Source organism: Protopterus annectens, chromosome 4.part1, assembly GCF_019279795.1.
Source record: "Protopterus annectens isolate FY-2018-M chromosome 4.part1, PAN1.0, whole genome shotgun sequence".
NCBI lineage: Eukaryota > Metazoa > Chordata > Ceratodontiformes > Protopteridae > Protopterus > Protopterus annectens.
In genome coordinates, this window is record NC_056734.1 from 469606519 (window position 1) to 469628766 (window position 22248).

The 22248-nt window shown below is 38.9% G+C and overlaps 1 protein-coding gene across 1 annotated transcript in view; it reads left to right on the forward strand.

Moving 5' to 3' along the window:
* LOC122801232 (mucin-like protein) overlaps positions 1 to 22248 on the forward strand; it is a 468953-nt gene that overhangs the window by 239884 nt on the left and 206821 nt on the right. The window lies entirely within an intron of this gene.

The window sequence follows — 22248 nt, forward strand, 5'->3', positions numbered from 1 at the left end:
TACGTCCTTCTAAGTTGGGAGTTGCTGGTTGAAGGCTTAATGTCTGTTATTCTAAAAGTGTCTTAGTTCTGGTTTAAGAACTTGGGCTTCAGGCCAGTTATTTTACATTAAGTAGGTTTGTGGTCTGCACTCTTGTGGGAGGAGAGGGTAGATTCTGCCCTTCTGAGCTGGGAATTGCTGGTTAAAGACTTGTTGTGTCTGCTTATCTGAACTGTTTCTTTCTGAAATTGGTGTGTCATGTTTGCTGTAGCATAGACTAGATTCAGACCTGTTGAATCTAGCTTTGTTTGTATAACTTGAGCACTAATCCAGGCCATCTTTTTTGGAGAGGGGTTGTCCTGCGCCCTAGTGGCAGGAGTGAGCGATTAGAACTTGTCTGATTGAAGACTGCTGGAAAGGGCTCAGTTTTGAGGGGTTTTTTTTTTGGTTAATTGGTTAATTTGTTTAAATCAGTTTGCTCTTGTTTGCTACTGTAATATTTAAGTGTGTATCTGTTCTCCTGTGTTAAATTAACCTAAACAGAGTTTAAATATCTTTAGCATAGTCTGGTTACAGGTTTTGCTGTTTTCAGATCTGTTTGTGTGATTCCTGTGTTTCCTGTTACACCATCTTGCATTGGCCAGGGCCTGCCTGCACTTAGTGAGAGTAAGTGGACTGTTTGGAACTGGTCTGGCATAGGGTATTCAGCTAAGAGCTCAGAGAAAAGAGTTGATTGGCCAATTCCAGTGTTTCTATTGTACTTTAGTTTTTGTGGTATTTAAACTCAGCATTTGCATGGGTTTGTGCTTGTTTGCCCATTGTGCACCACCACTGTGCTGTTTTAACCCTTTGCGAGTTATCTCAGTTGCATTTTTTCCCTTACCAGCATTCCTGTGTGAGTGAGGCCCTCGCCTGCAGCAACTGTATTGATTTTATCCAGCCCTACTCACATGGGTCTATATTATATGCTCAAAGAGACTTTTGTTCGAACATATAATCTTCAACACCTAAAGAGAGAATGCTCAAAAGTGCGAATGGCCATGTCTGCGAATTTTTTCCTCAGGAAAAAATTCAGTTGGCCATTATCGGGAATTGCCCTTTTCCCCACCATAGAGCAATCTTGGAGTTGGTATATTTAGTTATGCGGGTGTGAGGGGAATTCTCTCTAGGTGTTGATGATTATATGTTTGAAGAGAAGTCTCCTTGAGCATATAATATAGACCCACTCACTCCTATAGGTACTCTCCTCAGATAGTACCTACTCCACTATCCCTGATCAATCTTCCACAGATTCTGATAACCATGGCCGGACAATTTCATATGTTTTCTCCTGCTAGTCTGGTTGATATGGGCATCCTGAGACAGTGTAGCAACTGCCTTACATACACAGACAACCCTCTACTACTACCACCTAGGAACACAATATGCGAGAGAAGCAATCACATTAAGAACCTAGAGACGTGATTGAGCTCGCTGAATATGTGTCCCAGGCAAGTATGTCCCTTGACTTAAGCAGCATCCTACCATCACCCAGAATGATACCTTAATACAAACAAATGATTGACTTTAACAATTGGCTTAGTTTCTGGTGTCATTCCAAGGGGTTCCAGTACCTGACAGCCTGGGAGGACATGATTGACTGACCACAATGCATTGCCTGAGATGGCCTTCATCTGTCTCCCCTGGGCTTTAGGCTTCTGGCAAAGGCTCAGCCTCCCCCATAGTGCCTTTTTTAGGCAATGTCATGAGCACAAAATTACCAACATGAAAAATTCTTATAAATGAATTTTAAAGGTCATGCTGCTAAACGCTAGGAGTTTTAGCATGAAACTGCACTCATTGCAAGCATTCCATGCCCTGGAGGATGCTGACATTTGTGCAGTCACTGAAACCTGGTTCGAAGCGTGGAGAGCACCACAACCTTACCAGGTTACTCATCTTTCCATACTTTTAGACCCCAAATGGAGGGCTACAAAGCTAAAGGAGGTGGGGTTTCAATATTTATCAAAGACATACATACCTAAAGGCTGGTCAAACGGTATGATAGGAGACACTTCAAGTGCAGTTAAGTGTTGACAAAACACCTATTCAAATCACAGCTAGCTACAGACCCCCAACCATGACTCAGGATGCCCACTCCACCTATCTGGACTTAGTTGAATCCATTAAGATTCAAACTTCTACCCTGATCCTGGGTGACTTTAACTACCCAACCATAGAGTGGAAGACCTCTTCTAGCCCAAATATGGATGCCCAGAGATTCCTTGATTTCATCACTGCCAATGCTTTGGATCAGTTGGTCAACACCCCTACGAGAGGTGACAATATCCTGTACCTGGTCTTAACCAACATGAGTAACCACTGTAACACTCCTACAGTGTCAACCTGCTTGGTAGGATCCGACTATAAAGTGATCACTTTTGAAGTCACCATCTTCCCTGAGCCCACCCCCCCTTCTCAGGGTCAAATGAATAAACTTTCCCAAAGCTGACTACAGTCTCCTCAGATCAGCTTGACAGCCACCTTGCATTCAGTTGGAACTAACATTAATGTCCAAGCCTACACTAAAAAACTATATGAGCATCTACGTATCTGTATGGACTCAGCAATACCTGACAGGAGCAAATCATCTGCTGGACATCAGCAATAAATAAACTCTATAACAGAAGAACAACATTGTTGTCCAGGGCCAAGAAGGAGCAGGTGCTGAGTTGGAAGCAATCTATCCTTTGTCTGAACAAGCAAACAAGGTCACTGGTGAAATCCTCTAAGGCTAACTTCAAGTCCAAATTGGCCGCATCCACCAAGGACAATCACAAGGCCTTCTTCACATATGTCCACAATCTCAAAGGCAACACCCAAATCTGGTCTGAACTGGTGGTCAATAGCACCACATACACAAATGCCATAGATATAACCAGCCTTCTGGCAGACAGGTTCAGTAAAAACTTCACCCCCCTGACCCCATCAGTAAACCAGGACATCCCCAGCACCTTCCCACCTCCTGTGATCACCAGAGAGCAGGTCCTTAATGTCCTCTCAAAGGGAAAAATACAATCTCCATGGGACCCAACAACATCCCTGGCTGCATCCTATATGAACTCATGGATGAGCTCTCAGCTCTATTAGACACCGTATTCAACCAAAGCCGAAGCACCAGCTTCATCCCAGCTGAATGGAGGATAGCCACTGTCATCCCTCTAAACAAAGGTGGAGTGTCCCCTGACTCAGGCAACTATAGGTCCATCAGCCTAACTAGCCTGATCTACAAGGCCATGGAATGCATTATCATGGACCTTATAAACAAGGACATTGGCAACCTCCAAATGCTTGACTTCACACATTTTGGTTTCGTCAAAGAGAGATCATGCCTGTTAAACTTGGTTGACTTCTTTGAAACAGTCACCAAAGCCATGGACGAGGGGAAGACAGTGCACACTGTTGGAGTTTGTGCATTGTGAATATAAGGTTGAAATTAATTCTGCTACAAATATATGAAAGATAAAGAATAAAATAAAAAGTTTACTTTAATGTAGGAATATAGCTTAGCAATTTAAAAATGGCATTCATATTGTATGACATAACTCTGGCTGAAATAAGTGGAAAACAAAGAAGATCTATTAATGAACACAATATATTTCCTGAGCAGTTTGTTTCCTTTCAGACTTCTGACAATGGAAATGCTTTTATAGTATGTGTTTTCCTCAAGGTGCATGTTTGTCACAGTATTAAGAAAAGCTTGACTTAATTCCTCATAGATAAATGGACATGGCTTTTTATAGAACCATCAGAAAAAAGCCTAGAAAAGCTATTTTGGAAAGCAAGTATTATATGCTTTTCTCATGTTTGCAGAACAGTTTACAAATAACCATTAACAGACAGAAACAACAGCAGAACAGCTTGTACAGATGTTTCCTTTCAGATTTCTGTTAATGGCATCCTCACATCAGCAAAAGTGCTTACAAGTAAATCACAAAAGGACAATAGAAAAGTCTACCAAGAGGAAAAAACAAAGTCATCATCTATACTGTTTGTGAAGAAATACTTTGTAAATATATGCTACAAACTAACAGAAGAGTATGTGTGGTTTGTTTATAAAAAGCTATTTATTGGTTACTGCTCTTAAAGTCAGATGCTGCTTCAGTGTATATTCTGCAAGTTTCTGTGGTTAACAGACTATGATAATTAGACTTTGATTTTAGCAGTAAACAGCCAGCAAGACTTTGTGTCTTAAGAAGACTTTAAGTCCAGTCCAGCAAATTCCAGCACAGCATAGAAGCAGCACATACATAAAATACATTTTTCAATGGTGATCCTGACAATGTTCCTAGTCTGTATCCAAAAACAGGGGAAGTGGGTAATGCCTTGTAGAAGGTCACTCCTGTAAAAGCACAGTAACTAATGTTTATGTGAACTACTTCAGTTTTCTGCAGTTTTCTACGGTTTGTAGCAATACACTTTCTCAGACGTCTGAATCTGGAGTGAGACTGCAGTGCAGGAAGGTGACAGTGCCATAAATTCTCCAAAAAAGCTACAATACAAAGTTATAAAACTGAAACTGCCAGTTTTGCTGTACCAACTTTACAAGTGACTACAGAGACTTTTTAACCATCTACAGTAAAGCAGCCTGGCCATCTGCCTCTCTGTTGACTAGTAAGAAAATTTTTCTGTGTTACATACAGTATGAATGCCATAGAGGTAATAATAATAATAATAACAGAATGAAATGTATATACAGCATATTAGCAAATGTAAAACCTTATTAGAGCAAGTTAATAGTAAGGCATTATGCAAATAGATTACAATATTTGACTGGTATCTGAAACAAAATCATCTGTGGTATAAAAAACTGTTTATTGTGTGTACAATGCCATAAAAATACAGTGCATGCCACCATTCAAAGGTTAAACTGTAAAGACAACAATTTAATGGTAAAGAACCAAGAAAATGTAATATGCTGACATTATATTCAAATGTTAGACAGTTATGTTCTGTCACCAGATGTAAAAGGTTTATTTCAGAATTGCAACAAGAGTCAAATCAGTTACTGACAAAACCTCTAGTACATTTTGTTACAAAAGAATGTAATAAACGTCTAAAAGACAGTCACAATGAGTTCAGGAAGCTTAGACAAGTTATACATACATCTTTTCAAAAGTGCATAGGAGTTTTAGATTCAGCAGAAAAGGTTACTGAAAAATATCAGAAAGACCATGCAACATTACAGGAAACTCTTCAACAGCAGTTACAGGATAAAGAAAATAAATTAGCTGAACTTACAGAGACTGACTTACTGCATACACAGCTAATCTGTGTAAAATAAATATATTTTATAATATGTTTGTGTTCTGAAAATGGTTAAGCATACGTGGTAGGATGGTAAAATCTGGACAAATCATTCTCAAATGTTTAAAACTTCCATTCAGTTAAAGCAAGACATGTATCAGTACTACAGTAAAGTAGAGCATATGACTGCCATTCTTAGCATAGTCAAAAGGTAAACAAAATACTTCTAGTGTATAAAAATTAAATAAAAATAGATACACAAAACAGTTCTAGTGCATAAAATTAAATAAAATAGTTAATAAGAGTAAAGATTTAAAGTCACAAGACTGACATGCTTAAATAAAGATTTAAAGTCACGAGACTGACATGCATGTATTTTCTTTTCATCTAAAATACATCTGTTACAATGCACAAGAATAACAGGCAGACAACAGAAATTATAAATAATGTAAATATAAACATATGTTAGTTAAGCTAATATATATTTTGTTTTTTACAATTTTTTATAATTGTATAGTAACACCATACCAAACGGTTAAAGTTCTGAATTTTAAAAAGAAATAAAATCACAGATGGTATTAGTCAAACAGTTTTTGTAAAATTAATGACAGGGCAGTTAAATAAATAAATAAAAAAATACTGAAATCCATGTAAGCTAATTGTAAAATAATGTCTATTTATGTAGTATAAATGCATAGTTATGCAAATCACAAATACGTATTATATTTCTACTAATATCAAATTGCAAGTGTATTAACAGATACTTAAAGGAAAAATACTAAAAGCGTTAACTGAAATGTGAGCTCAGACCTTCCTAGACTAGATGAATAGTTACAGGAAATGTTGGAAAGATAAGATAAACAACAAGACTGATTGCCAGACAAATAGCTTGAGTTTTTTTAAAGCATTATTGTTATTAAAAGATAATTGTTGAAATGTTTACAGGCAACACTATTTGGTAATTGTAATAAAATGTCGCAAATGTGCATAGATGTCACTGATAATATGTTTGCAAGTAAATGTTAAAAGTAAAAAAAAAAAAAAAAAATCTCAATTGCATCAAGTACAGCCAGCAGATGGGCTATAGTATACATACAGTTCAAATCAATTGTACAGGAAGGTATAAATACCTATTAGTGGTAATAAACAGCAAAAGCTTTATAAAAATGATCAAATCAGACAAAGACCCATAGCTTGTTAACCTAATAAAGCAGAAAAACAATAGTGCAATACTACAGGGGGAGGGTATTTTTTTCAATTTTACATTGACTGTGTAAGCAGTATGTATTGCAAAAGGGTCTAAAATAAAGCTACAGAAAGAAAATTATATCTCATTCCTTCTTCACAATACTCTTTTAGGGGGAGGGAAAAACTGGTATTAGTGTATTAGAAATACTGGTAAACTGGATTAAACCTGCAAGGATAAATATTTTACAAGTTGTTAATAGCTATCATGCTGGTTATTATTGTAGTGTTTAGTATTAAATTTTATTTACAACCTGCTAAACTGTAAAGCTTTACAAGAGATGGTTTAAAAAACAAGAGATGGCTTAAATTTGCTTTATTACAGCTATACAAAAGAGAGTAAAGTTATGTAAAAATTGAACAAAAATGGTCACTATTTTTAATATGTTTTTGGCAAGACAATGTTGGTATGCAAAAAGCATAGTTGCCTCTGGTGGCAATTCGACTAGATACTTTTAAAGAGACATAAAACCATTTCCAAGATTTTGCTTGATGTTAATGTTACTAAATTTGTAAGATTGGACTAAGTGTACTTTGTAGTCTTTGTATGTACAAATACAAAATAATTCAGTACAAATGAAATTAATGTCTAGTAATGAATATGCGTGAAAAAACATGTTAAAAAAATGGGTCCAGGGTACCTACTAGATTGAAATACATGAATAGCAAGCAGTCTGTGTAAATACATACTGTACAGGATACATTGTAATAAGTTCAAAAGTAATTTGTCAAGTTGTAATATTATCTCTGGTTTCAAGTTGCAGTTTTATCATTCGTTTTTGGACCATCATTTTAGCAGGATTTTTTAGAGTATATTTCACTGTCAATTAAAGTTTATGGGCAGTTTAGAAATATAACCACAATGTTATGGTTAAAATGACATTGAAACTGTATATTTTCAGCAGTGTATAAATGCTTGCTGTAGCACATGGTTCTTGTCTCTTATAGTTAATTCAACAGTTTCAAAGAGATAATAAAACTGTTCTAAGTCATAAATTAAATTCTGTGATTGCAAAAAAAAAAAAAATAATCAGGTTGAAAAAATAAAATTAAAGCAGACACAGCTCATAACTAATAAAATATTTTCACAGAATGGTCTGCAAAAGAAAAAGTTGTTAGATACATTCAGTTTTGGTAGTAATACTTTTTTATCATTGTGTTAACTATGTAAAATTGCATTTTGACTTTTCTTAAAAAAAGACTAAAGGTTTTGTTTCCTAATGTGTTTCCTATAAAAAAGAGGGAATTGTTAGAGTTTGTGAATTGTGAATATAAGGTTGAAATTAATTCTGCTACAAATATATGAAAGATAAAGAATAAAATAAAAAGTGTGCTTTAATGTAGGAATATAGCTTAGCAATTTAAAAATGGCATTCATATTGTATGACATAGCTCTGGCTGAAATACGTGAAAAACAAAGAAGATCTATTAATGAACACAATATATTTCCTGAGTAGTTTGTTTCCTTTCAGACTTCTAACAATGGATATGTTTTTATAGTATGTGTTTTCCTCAAGATACATGTTTGTCACAGTATTATGAAAAGCTTCACATAATTCCTCATAGATAAATGGACATAGCTTTTTATAGAATCATCAGAAAAAAGCCTAGAAAAGCAATTTTGGAAAGCAAGTATTATATGCTTTTCTCATGTTTGCAGAATAGTTTAGAAATATCCATTAACTGACAGGAACAGCAGCAGAACAGCTTGTACAGATGTTTCCTTTCAGATTTCTGTTAATGGCATCCTCACATCAGCAAAAGTGCTTACAAGTAAATCACAAAAGGACAATAGAAAAGTCTACCAAGAGGAAAAAACAAAATCTATGTGCATGACTAGAACTGTATATAACTGTATCAATTCAGATATGTTAGAGATATTTTGGTAGAAACGCACGTTTCAAGGTATTGTATGGAGAAAGGAAAGTCAGCATCTATACTGTTTGTGAAGAAAAACTTTGTAAATATATGTGACAAACTAACAGAAGAGTATGTGTGGTTTGTTTATAAAAAAACTATATAGTGGTTACTGCTCTTAAAGTCAGATGCTGCATCAGTGTTCTATCTGCAAGTTTCTGTGGTTAACAGACTGTGATAATTAGACTTTGATTTCAACAGTAAAAAGCCAGCAAGACTTTGTGTCTTAAGAAGACTTTAAGTTCAGTCCAGCAAATTCCAGCACAGCATAGAAGCAGCGAATACATAAAATAAATTTTTCACACACTGCCTACCTTGACCTAGCCAAAGCCTTTGACACCATTTCCCTCTTGGACATAATAGATAAACTCTTCTAGCTAGGCATCAATCTGTATGTTACCAGATGGGTAGCTAACTGGCTCACTGATAGAACCCACCCACCCAAAGTAGGGGAAGCCACCTCTAGTAGTAGACTTGTAACGAGCAGTGTACCCCAAGGATCAGTCTTGGGGCCTCTACTGTTTGGGATATACTTTTCTGAGGTGCAAGCCAAAACCAGTGGTCTGTGGCTGACCAAGTTTGTAGACGACTGCAAGCTGGACACTGTCTTAAATTCCCCTAGTGATGTGAACATCCTCCAAGAGGGCCTTACCCAAACTAATGACTGGTGCCAGAAGCATGGCCTCAAACTAAATGCCAAGAAATGCATCATTATCCCCTTTGGGGAAAATGTCATCCCCACTAATTATGAACTTAATAACAACATACTAAGCATGCAATCAGTTGTGAGGGACTTGGGAACTCAGGTTGATAGAAACCTGACTTTTGACCACCACACTGCCTCCATTGTATGGAAGGCTTTCTACATGGCCCACCTCATAAATAATGGTATTTCATCCAGGAACAAGGAGGTCATAACATCCCTGTACTCCTCCCTTATCAGACCCATTATCAAGTACAATGCCCCCTTCAGCATGTACCTTGCCAAGCACATGCATCATTTGGAGAAACCACAGAAGTTCCTGACCAGGAAAATTCAGGGTCTCAAACACCAATCCTATACAGCCAGGCTAAAAGCCCTGTCCCTCTACTCAGTCTCATACAGACTGCTCAGAGGTGACCTGTGTCTGGCATACAAGGCCATTTCAGATCCAGCCTTGATAGAGTTGCTGCATATCTGTAAGACAAACACCACTTGCACAACCTACACACAAGGCCTTAACCTGGTCTGTGACATTAATAGAACTTGCTGTTGTGATAGATTTGTGTCCCTAAGACTCCCCTTTCTGTGGAATAGACTCTCTCCATGTGAAGCAGAGTACCTCTTTAGCCCTCTTTAAGAGGAACCTGTAAGACTAGATGGGAAACAGAAAATACACCCCTGGGATCCCACCTGTGTCCCTGCTGGACAGGGGGGAAACAGGTGTTGACTTTGAGGGAACATGGGCAAAATCCTTGGCTAGGTTTATAAAGGCCTCCGGGCCAATAGCTTAGTGTCATCCTGTGAACCTATGAACCTGTCACACAATGTTATAGAATTTTACAATTGTCAAAGGAAAATTATACTTTAAAAATGATCTAAACACGGTAGGTTCAGGTTAAGGCACTTTAATCTTGCAGCAAGGAGACAAAAATGTGCTAATACAGAGTTTGTCTAACCAGAAACAGGAAATACTTTCATTTTTATACATTCTTAAACTGATCATGTCCTACCATGCTGACGTAACAGATTACCACCTTTTTCATCATCATCTGCTGACCATCTTTCCCATGAATTTCTGCTGATTTATCAATTTTTATGTGAAACTTCCTGAGGAAAACAACATGGCCTTGATTACTCCCAGTTAGATACATGTTATGTTACATTCAAGATACTACGGCTAAATCAAGCACAATGCTAGCAGTTCATTTCTCTAATAATCCTTTGTTTACTTTATCTCTAAATTACTACAGCTGCAGAGGTTCCGCTCCTCTGGACAGAGCTGTTTGTCTGAAATCATTACATTTATAACATAAAGCATTGTTCATTCATTCGCTTCTGACCTAGCAGATAAACACCTGCTTCTCAAGTACATTTCCACAAGGCATAAACAAGAATATTGCTGTGCTAGCAGTTACTAGGTCAGAGGGCAACTTGCAAGTTTCAGAAAGCATACTGCAGTTTTCAAAAAGCATATTTTTCAGTCTCATATGAAACTCAATTTGTATAAAATACAGTGCATGAAAAATAGAATGAAAAGAGTATTAAAATACTTGATTATTAATTTGGCCTTAAGCATACACACATTAATACATATTTTTCTAACATTTCCCTCCTGTTAATACCTTTTTATTCTATTTTCAAAAAAGAATAAACAGCTTGCTTCTTTTCCTAACCTCTTCCATTCAGGATTTGCAGTTAAGAAAGTCATTCAGTTTAAACTTTTATGAAAGTGTTTCGCATTCTAGCAGCTCTTCAAATTCAGTACTTTGATACATAGTCTCAGATACGGATATATCTATGAATTCTTTAACTAATCTCTTCATGCAGGGGATTCCACAACAAATACAAACTCCTATTAGGAGTAATCCTACCCCAATAGCAATCAATATGTTCATAAAAATGGAGCCCCACCCCCCAAAGGCATTCTGGAAAAAGTCTGTCAGAGGGTTTGGGCCTGGCTCGGTCATGGCCGACACTTGCTGAATCACCTCGAGATGATCGTTAATCTCATGCTGATGGTCTGGAATAAACGCACAGCATTCTTCTTTGATTAAAGCGCAAGTTCTGCCTCTCGCCGCTAGGGTGAAGTCAAGAGCCATTCGGTTTTGGAGCACTACAGTTCTCATGGCATTCAGTTCATCAGTTATCACTTCAAGAGCAGAAAACGTCACATTACTCATTAATTCGAGAAGTTTGGACAGTTTTCACAGCTCTCATATTGATTTAACTCCGCCATACATAGGTGATATACCTGCCCAGTATATGACAGCATCACTCAAGTCCATGTGCGCAAGTTTGGCTCCCACATCACGATGGTCTTTCCAGCCCTCTTCGATCCGTCCCACTGGATTCTCGGATTTCTTAACAGTCTTTTTGGTTACGTCTCGAGTATTTCGAATACTCCCTTGAGGCAAAACTGCAGTGTGAAGGATGGCCGTAACCAGGTACCCCAAAAAACAACTGCCAGACCAATTCTCAGGTAACCATTTATATGCCTTTTTACCACACACAAAATAACAGTCCTCTACCTTAGTTATTACTTTGTTATGAAATGACTGCCCTGCATGAAACATTTTCTTGTCTATTACAGATAACTGTTTAAAAAGTACAGGATTGCGTTGTACCTGGTCAAGAGTCTTATGCATAGATTTCAAAAGTGAGTCATAATCTGTACTACAAGATCCACTCAAATCATTTGGTTTTCTATAACATTTATATTGTACTGTAACATTACACTTACTCCATCCCACTTGGATGGTATCATTTTTATAGAAACATACAATTCCTTTTTGTGTCACAGGCAAATACAGTGCTACCTTATCATGTGCTTTAATAGCAACTGTGTCAAAAACCAGATTTTCCCAGGTCTCATTGACCCCTAGGGGGATAGCAGTCATTAATAAACCCTGGTATGCTATTGGTATGGCCGTACAGACCCAGCAGTTCGAAACATTAAAAGTCTCAGCGTACACACGTGTAATTGCCTGATAAGTGTTAAAGTTCGGATGCCAGTCTATGTTTGGTTCATTACATCTAATCAGTTCAATCTTTGTGGCAGGAAAAAGTAATGGCCACAACAAAAAGAACAGTGTGATCAATATTGCAATAAAAATGATCATACAAGTTTTCTGAGGTTGCTCAATGTCTCTACTCACTCTGTACCTGGCCATTTTGTTCTTGTTGTGCAACAGTAACAAAGTTTTTGTCCAGTTCAAAGTTTTTAACCAGTTTACAGTGCGTCAAATGAATCCAGGAAGCTTGCTCTGCGATCTTGACTGCAGTGGGTGTCGACAGTAGTATCTGGTACGGATCTTCCCACTTCAGAGAACTCCAATTCTTTCGCTTCACAATCTTCACCCAGACCCAAGTGCCTGGGGCTACTGGTGCTTCCGATTTCGGTTGCTCTTTATCTGAAACAGAATTTAACGGCAAAAGTTTGTTATTCAAAAATCGCCTCATATACCCTGCAAGTGAACTGTCAGCCTCCTGCTCTGTAGACATGAGAGGTTTCCACTGAGGTGTATAATATGCCCTCCCAAACAAAGTTTCAAAAGGATTTAATCCCTTTGCATTTGGAACAGTTCTCATGCTCAACAGTGCTAAGGGCAAACAGTGCACCCAGTTCTTCTGTGTTTCTGCTATCAACTTCCTAAGTTTATTCTTCAACACCCCATTATGCCTTTCTACTAGCCCTGCAGATTGGGGGTGATAAGCGCAGTGGTTTTTTAACGATATCCCAAAATAGCGACTAAGTTTCTGAATCGTTTGGTTCACGAAATGTGTCCCGTTATCACTATAAATCTTTTCTGGTATACCAAACCTGGGTATAATTTCTTTAACAAGGACCTTTGCAACCGTAGCTGCATCTGGATTTTTAGTTGGAAACGCTTCTACCCATTTGGAAAACATGTCTATAATGACAAGTGAAAATTTCTTATTCTCACATTTATTCAATTCTATGAAATCCATACAAATAGTATGGAACAGATACGGTGGTGTAGGAAAATTCCCTTGCTTAGGCTTCAGCGCCCCTTGTGCATGATGCGTGTTACAAACATGGCATGCTGCACAAAAATTTTTTGTATAATTGGTAAATCCATAGGTTGTAAATACTCGATTCACTAATTGTACCATCCCCCCTGTTGAGACATGGCTCTGCCCATGGCTCAACAACGCTGCATATCTAAATAAATTAGATGGCAAAATCGGTTTCTTCTCCTTGGAGATGTACAGTCCCTTTTCGAGGATTGCTCCTCGTTTTATCCACTTCTGTTTTTCTATATTTGTAGTAAGTGTCTGCATTTTTTAAAATTTCAGAGGGTTGTAATTCCTCACTCAAATAAAAAGTTTCTGTGGCTGTAGCTGCCTGCTTCGCAGCTGTATCAGCCCTTGCATTACCTTTTGAAATCCTGTCCTGTTTCGTATGAGCTACGCATTTGCAAATAGCTACTTTTTTAGGTAACTGAATTGAATCTAACAAATCTAAAATAAATTGCACATGATTGATTGGTTTACCAGTAGATGTTATCATTCCTCTATTTTTCCACTGCTGCGCAAAAACATGTACAGTAGAAAAAGCATACTGACTGTCAGTATAAATGTTCACATTCTTACCTTTTGCTAAGGTACATGCCCTTGTCAAGGCAATCAATTCTGCCGCTTGTGCAGATAAGTTGTGTGGTAAAGATTTTGCTTCTAAAGTTTCAGTATCAGAAAAAACTGCATACACCACTAGGTTCTGTCCTGTAGGACCCCTCCTGCATGAGCCGTCCACATAGTATGTCACCTCGGCATCATCCAAGGGAACATCCGTAAGGTCTTGTCTAGGTAATGTCTTTTGCTCAATCTCCTACAGGCAGCAGTGTGGTTTGCCATCTGCAGGGGTTGGAAGCAAAGTTGACGGATTCAAAGTTGTGCATCGTTCAATTGTCATATGAGGTTGGCTCAACAGTATGGTCATACAGGAAAGATGCCTAGCTGGAGAAAGATATGCTACTTTTTCTTGCAGTAAAATAATTGCGACTGCATGAGGCACTCTCAACGTGAGAGGGTGGAATAGCACTACTGAGGCCGCTTGTACACAGTGGGGCAGGGATCGTGCCACTGGATCTAACTGTGATGAATAGTAAGCTATGGGGCGTTGTTTGTCCCCATGTTGCTGTGTCAATACTGATGTCATATAACCTTGCTTACAATCTACAGTTTGAATAAACTGCTTGTGATAGTTTGGTAATCCTAGAACTAAGGATGATGCTATCAGTTGTTTCAGCTTACAGAAAGCTGCTTCTGCTTCAGGTGTCCATTGTAATAAATCCTGTGCTGCCATCGGCTTTTTAAATATTAAATCGGCCAGTGGAGCAGATTCCAAAGTATAGTTCGGTATCCACCTCCAACAAAAATTAGTAGTTCCCAGGAAGGACATCATTTCCTTCTTGGTAGTTGGTCTAGGTGCTTGTAAAATTGCTGTTTTTCTATCTTCATCTAATATTCTACCTTCTTTAGATATTACATATCCCAAGTACTTAACTTGTTTTCTCCAAAGCTGTAGCTTGTCTTTATTTACTTTGTGACCTTGAGTAGCTAAAAATTGTAATAAAGCTATTGTGTCCTCTCTGCATTCTTGCTGGGTGGGGGCTGCCAGCAGAATGTCGTCTACATAAAGTAATATCTGACTACCTTTTGGTGGGACAAATCCCGCCAGGTTGCTTGCCATTTCCTGTGCAAATATTGTTGGACTTTCACAATATCCCAGTGGTAATCTTGTATATGTGTACCGCTTTCCCTGAAATGTAAATGCAAACCAATATTGGCTGTCAGGGTGTATCGGTATTGAGAAAAATGCATTACTAATGTCTACCACTGAAAAATATTTTTGCTCTGGCTTTAAATCATTCAGTAAGGTGTGTGGATCTGGCACCGTTGGTGCTCTGGGTATAACTGCATTATTTACAACTTGTAAATCTTGGACCATACGCCATTCCCCTTTTGCTTTCCTTACAGGAAATAAAGGTGTATTACATGGTGAATCAGGTGATTCTATTAAGACTCCTTCCTTAAGTAAGGCTGCTACGATAGGTTTGATTCCTACCTCTGCATCCTTTCTCAAGGGATACTGTCTTTTTTGGGGTCTAAAAGCTGACTTTGGCGTTATGGTAACTGGTCCTGCTGTTCGTATTAGTCCTACATCTGATTTTCCTGCTGACCAGAGAATGTCTGGTATGTCCCGCAAGGTTTTTTCCTCTTCTTCCAATAAGAGTAATACTCAGCTATTCTCACTAGCCTGTGAGTGTACAGTTGGGTGTGTCTGTGTAATCCAATTCAATTTCTGTTTCTGTACTCCCTGTTCAGAGAGCTCTAATTCAGTCTGCTTTTCCCACCTTGTGACTTTTTCACCTAAGTCTGCCCATTTCAAATTTTTGTTCTTAGTTAAACTAACATGTGGCAGTTGATTAGATTTATAAAGTGCTAAAAATTCCTGGGGCAATGAACAGCTTGCTACACTGTTCCCCTCTGCATCCCAGTACAAATTTCGCAATACTAGCCTGTTTGCGTGGTTCTGAAACAATTCCTGTTCATAATCTTTATCAGGTCCTGGTCTATTACAGTAATATAGAGTACAATGCAACAAATGCTGTTTGTTAATGTCGAGGGAGGGGGACTTACTGATGGCTACATTCATCAGTTCTTTGGTTACTGCCACTGGACCAGTCGTAACTAAGTCCTGGCTGTACCAATAATACGTTTCACCCTCCGGTCGCACTACAAAAGTATCCATTTGTTGCTGTGCTTCCATACCCTGCATGGTTGGAACTACGGCTATGCCAAATATCTGCATCAAGTCTCTACCCAAAAGATTTACTGGGCATTTTTCAGAAACCACAATTTTACTTTTCTGGGTCATTCCTGAAACGGGGTCTGTTATTGCTATGTCATGGGAGAGTGGCTCCCGATACAGCTGTCCATTAGCTGCCTTCACTAGTATATAATCTGGTGATTCTGAATCTTCCGGTAACTTGGAAGGGTGTATCAGGGTCCGTGAAGCCCCTGAGTCACACAGAAATTTAACTTTCCTCCCCTCTACCAGAAGCGTCACTTCCGGTTTCGTGTCTGCTAAGTAAAGCTCCAAGCTCAATAGAGCTAGGTCTAAAATTTCATCTTCTTCTATGTCTGCGAATTCATGTACATCCTCTACTCCTTGTGTCACATCCTCTACTCCTGCTATCATATTTGCACTTGTCTTTTCCTGCTTATTTTCATCCAATGATTCCTGACTATCATATAGTCATTCCTCATCTTCCTTATTTTCTGTAGTCACCTTCTTGTTTAGCCTGCAATCCCTTGCTAAATGTCCTTTTTTCCCGCACTTAAAACATTCACCTTTTTTCTTTCTTTCTTCGAAATCTTCTGATCGTTTGTCAGATTGTTTATTTCCCTGGGTATTTTTCTTACCCTTTTTCCCAGTTTGTAATACAAATACTTCTGACCCATCTTCTGCCGAAAATACTTGAGTTTTCTTTTTCTCTTTACTATTAAAATGTCTTTCTGCATGTCTAGCATATTCAAGTAATGGCTGTAATCTACTTGTTTGATGATCTACCATGTGCTGTGTAATAAAGCTGCTAATGGGAGTTATACTACCCTTCAAGAATGCATTCTTTAACTGTTGTTCATATGAGGAATCTTGTGTCTGGTTTTCTGGTATCTGCATTCCGCAGTGATTATTAAAACACTCTAACAGTCTAGCATAATATCTATCAACTGTTTCACCTTCCTGTTGAATGCATTGATTAATGCAAGTCCAATCAGCCCTAGGCTTCCACTTTTCAGAGATTTGGTCTGTCAGACCTTTTACTCTGCCACCCAGTTCTGCATTAGTATGTGGGAGTGGTCTAAGTTGTGCATCATGAGGATTCCAGTCGCCACTGATCATGTGCCAATCTGGACCCACAATTTGTCTAACTACTTTTTCTACTTCCTCTCCATTTAAATGGTAACTTAATCTCATACCCTGTAAGTCTTCTAAAAATTTTCTAAAATTCACTTTTGGGTGGGGAATTCCCTCCGTGGCTTTCCGGATATCTTCCGGTGTCCACAGTCTATAAACTAAAAGAGTTGGATCCTGTTCTGCCTGTCCTGCCTGAGGATTCGGCACTTCTATGAGCGGACATATCTGTTCTTCACTCATAGCCTGTGATTTTCTATTTAATTCATTTAATTCAATCTCCCTCCTCAAGTCGCGTGTTCGAGACCTGGTCTTGATAGGATCCCTGACAAACGGTTGTGATTTTGCAGGGACAGCTGGATATAGCGGAGGTGGATCAGCTTGTCCACTCGCTTCATATTCTGGTAACGGAAGCGGAGGGGGCAAAGGAGGGGCCGTTGCTATTACCAAGTTATTGTCTTCTTTGTCTAAAAAGATTGTCTTTGAATTTTTAATTCTCTGCTCCCTGCGATTTGCTTCCTCAAGCCACCTATGCGCCTGAGGGACTCCTAATTGTCTTTGCTTTTTTAGTTGACCTTTCGCGTCTATTTTTAACTGTTTAACAAGTTCATAAGTGCAAGTTTATCTAAATTACCCTCGAATTTATACTTATCAACCCATTTGGTGTAATACTTAACATTGTCGGCACGCTGTAATTGCATATACTTCGTGTCTTCAGTTAGGGGCGGGTCTCGGGAACTTTTTGTGCACCGATTTCCCATTGCTGTCTTAACTAAGCTGTAAATTGTTACGTAACCCTTTCTATCACATGGTACCACAAATCTATACCTTTTCACAGTTTATCTAGAATAACTGCCTACCTATTCTGTTTCCCTGATCTATGACAAAAACAGTAACCCCTTTTTCTGTCCCTGATCTGCACATGCAAATCTACCTGACAAAAAACAGTTCTGTACTTAGTCCCTGATCTTAAAACAGAAACAAGGTAATTCCTCCTTACCTGACCCTCCGTGAGTTGATCCACCGGATCATTGACTCATCCTCCAATCCCAGATCAGAAACTGTGGCTGGCCTCTTTCGAACGACAATTCAGTCGGAGGTCTTTCAAAACAGAAGAGCCGATTTGGCCTCTTCTCCGTATGGATGCATGCCACCGGGCCCAATTCTGACCTAGGCCTAGAGAGAGAGGTACTTTCCGGTCCGAAGGACCAATCTGTCAAAGGAAAATTATACTTTAAAAATGATCAAAACACAGTAGGTTCAGGTTAAGGCACTTTAAACTTGCAGCAAGGAGACAAAAACGTGCTAATACAGAGTTTGTCTAACCAGAAACAGGAAATACTTTCATTTTTATACATTCTTAAACTGATCATGTCCTACCATGCTGACGTAACAGATTACCACTTTTTTCATCATCATCTGCTGACCATCTTTCCCATGAATTTCTGCTGATTTATCAATTTTTATGTGAAATTTTCTGAGGAAAACAACATGGCCTTGATTACTCCCAGTTAGGTACATGTTATGTTACATTCAAGATACTACGGCTAAATCAAGCACAATGCTAGCAGTTCATTTCTCTAATAATCCTTTGTCTACTTTATCTCTAAATTACTACAGCTGCAGAGGTTCCGCTCCTCTGGACAGAGCTGTTTGTCTGAAATCATTACATTTTTAACATAAAGCATTGTTCATTCATTCGCTTCTGACCTAGCAGATAAACACCTGCTTCTCAAGTACATTTCCACAAGGCATAAACAAGAATATTGCTGTGCTAGCAGTTACTAGGTCAGAGGGCAACTTGCAAGTTTCAGAAAGCGTACTGCAGTTTTCAAAAAGCATCTTTTTCAGTCTCATATGAAACTCAATTTGTATAAAATAAAGTGCATGAAAAATAGAATGAAAAGCGTATTAAAATACTTGATTATTGATTTGGCCTTAAGCATACACAAATTAATACATATTTTTCTAACAACAATTAAAATACAGAATGTGAAATTTAGTACAGAAAATGTGTACTGAGCCATAACATTACAATACTCATTAATGGGCATTATCCTTGTGGTGTTTGTATTCAAGAATTGCTTATTTGGTTGGTGCCATGAAGTTATAAAGTAATAAGTTAATTTGGGGAGTAGTTGTCAGATTCTCAGTGGACAGGCAGGTTTTGTTCATTTTTTCAGTTTGCTAGGGACCATGCAGTAGGCTGCCCACAGATGCCTTCTCCTCACTTTCATGAAGGGCATTACTACCAAGCAACTATACTCTTTCCCAGGAAACATGAACAGTGTTTCCACATTCTCCACCAGGAAAATTGTATAGACCCTGTTTGTCCTCGTGTGTGTGCTATTCCCCCCAGGAGTTCATTGGGCCACACCCCTTCAGTTCTCCCCCCTCCCTGCATAACTCATCCACTCTTGGGGCTGTAAATCAAGCCCAGTTAAATGGGCCACATTAAATACTCCGTCCCTATGTGCCCCAGAGCCAGGCATGAATCCTTTAGACAATTACACACTTAGTGTTTCATTCTTATTTTTCAATCCCCTCCTCACCTTGCTATCATACCTACCAATCCTTACCTCTGTGCCCTGTCCATTGTTGATTCTGCCAGTTCCTCCTTCTTCCTTCCCTAGACTACAGTGATTCTGAGCTGGAGCCAGCATGGAAGTAAAGGGCATCCTGTGGAATCTTGCTGGCAACTGCTTCCAAGAGGGGGAGAAATTTTTTGTATTATGACCTATCCTCATTTGTTCCTTCCCCTTCCACTGCTGTCATCACATAATAACATCTGAGGGCCACACTCCTCTGTGGATCACACCTCCCCTCAGGTAGTGCCAAGATGAATGTGCCGCCCCCACTGGGATAGGTATGCCCATTTCTCCCTACCAGCAACAGAGACAATTGAGCTGCTAACAGAACCTGAGTTTTCTGGGCCACAGATTGGGCTTTATTCCTCTATGCCACAATGCTGGCCACATTTAGTCTTTCATTCTTGACCAAACAGATTTTGATGAACTAGCTGTTGATGAAATGTATGAATACTAAGAAAAGGTTGCACACATTGCACAGAAAAAAATATTCTTATCTCTACAACTGTAATTGCTGATAAAAAAAAAACACTTTTCATCACAAACTTGTCTTTATTGAGATTCTAGTCATTAATCTGGATTTTATAAATTAATATAAACATCTCTAGGGAGGTAGCAAGGAAATGTGGTTGAACTGCAGTCAGTATTTGACACCCTAAGAGAACCATTGGATCTGCTGGTGGGCAACAGAGGTGAAAGAAGATGCTAAACTAAAAAAAAAAAAAAAAGGGGGGCTGAGAGTGATGGTGATTTCCAACAAGTCCAACAAGCATTGATAGGCACAGAAGCCAGCAAGTTTGAAAACTAGAAGGTCTATGTGTGGGAGGAGTTTGTCAAAGCCAAGGAGAAGGACTTTCAGATGGAAATAAAGAAGTTTTGTTACATCATCCAGTAACTTGAGTGTATTGGACATTGTCCAGTTTGGCCTCTAGAAGTGTAGAGAAATGCAGACCTTGACTAGAGATAATATTAGTAGGTGAAATTAACAATTTCCAAAACACTGAACCCAGGAGGCAGTGACAGGCACATCTTAAGATGATACATACCATCAGCATCTTCATTTCCATGTCTGACACAGTCAGCAGCATCCCAAATCCAGTCTGGTTTCTGCAGATCCTGACAACTGCTGCTACTTGCAGGCCTGAATGGTCACAACCAGTTAAATAACTTTCCTCAAACTTTACTATCCACAGCATCACCCTCACCAGTTCCATCTCCAACACCATCAGCAGAATCCGAAATCCAGTCCGGTTTCCACAGACCCAACAAAAACAAATCCAGTCTCTTTAAATCAGACCTGGCAGACAAAGGTTATGGCAGAACAGACCAGCACAGTGCTAACACCTCCATTATGCTGAACCACTAAGACACAACCAAAACCATGAAAAGACAAACTCCAGAACAGGGCAGCACAGGGCCGACGCCTCCATTATGCTGAACCACTAATACACAACCGAAACCATGAAAAGACAAACTCCAGAACATGGCAGCACAGTGCCAATGCCTCCATTGTGCTGAACCACTAATACACAACCGAAACCATGAAAAGACAAACTCCAGAAGAGGGCACCATAGTGCAGACGCCTCCATTGTTACGGCATCCACGTTCCACATTCTGCATCTAGCCCAACTGGGCACTAAAGGCCCAAACATAATGTTCCCAAAACTGAGCAAAAAAAAAAAAAAACTCAATGAGGACACCATGGACATTATGGACACCACCGCCAAAATCAACTGCATACCTGATGAGGATAAATGGACCAACAGATCAACAATCCATGCAAATACAAGACAAAATATAAAAATGCACAATGGGATTCTGAGAGGCCACTTGCCATTGTGCCATCTTGGTAAGGCATATGCTGGAGTCCCTTGATCTTCTTTGTTAGAAGCCTCTGAGGTGTCTCCAATTGCTGTAGGTGCTTTGTATGGTATAGGCCGAATGGGGTGTTATTCTCAAATGTGGGCCAGATTATTGCGGAGTATAGAGGGGTTATAACCGCTTTTGCTCTCAAGGTGATGCCTTTACTAATCAAGTGTACTACATAGAAAGCCTTCCTTACTACAGTAGACACATGGTGGTCTTATTTAAGGCTGCAATCTTTTTCCCTATTAATGCACCACCAATCTCAAGCTGTTTAAAATGCCTCATATGACTGCTTCTGTTTCCCATTCAGGAAACCAATTCTATTTCCTTAATAACCTCCCTGTACTTCCTAATGCCTAGTGTAACATTAGTTACTTTAATGGTAACCACCTCCTACTTATGCCATCTTTTCTATCCAAACCAGCCCAACCACACATTCCCATTAATGACGTATGTATCTGCATTATCTTCCCATTACTTTTCCTCTGCTGCACTGAAAAAGAGGGTTGAAGCATCTTACGTCACTCTCACTGTGAGATTTCTTCCAGCTCCATCTTACGTCACTCTCACTGAGATTTCTTCCAGCTCCATCTGATGTCACTCTCACTGTGAGATTTCTTCCAGCTCCATCTTATGTCACTCTCACTGTGAGATTTCTTCCAGCTCCATCTTACATCACTCCCACTGAGATTTCTTCCAGCTCCATCTTACATCACTCTCA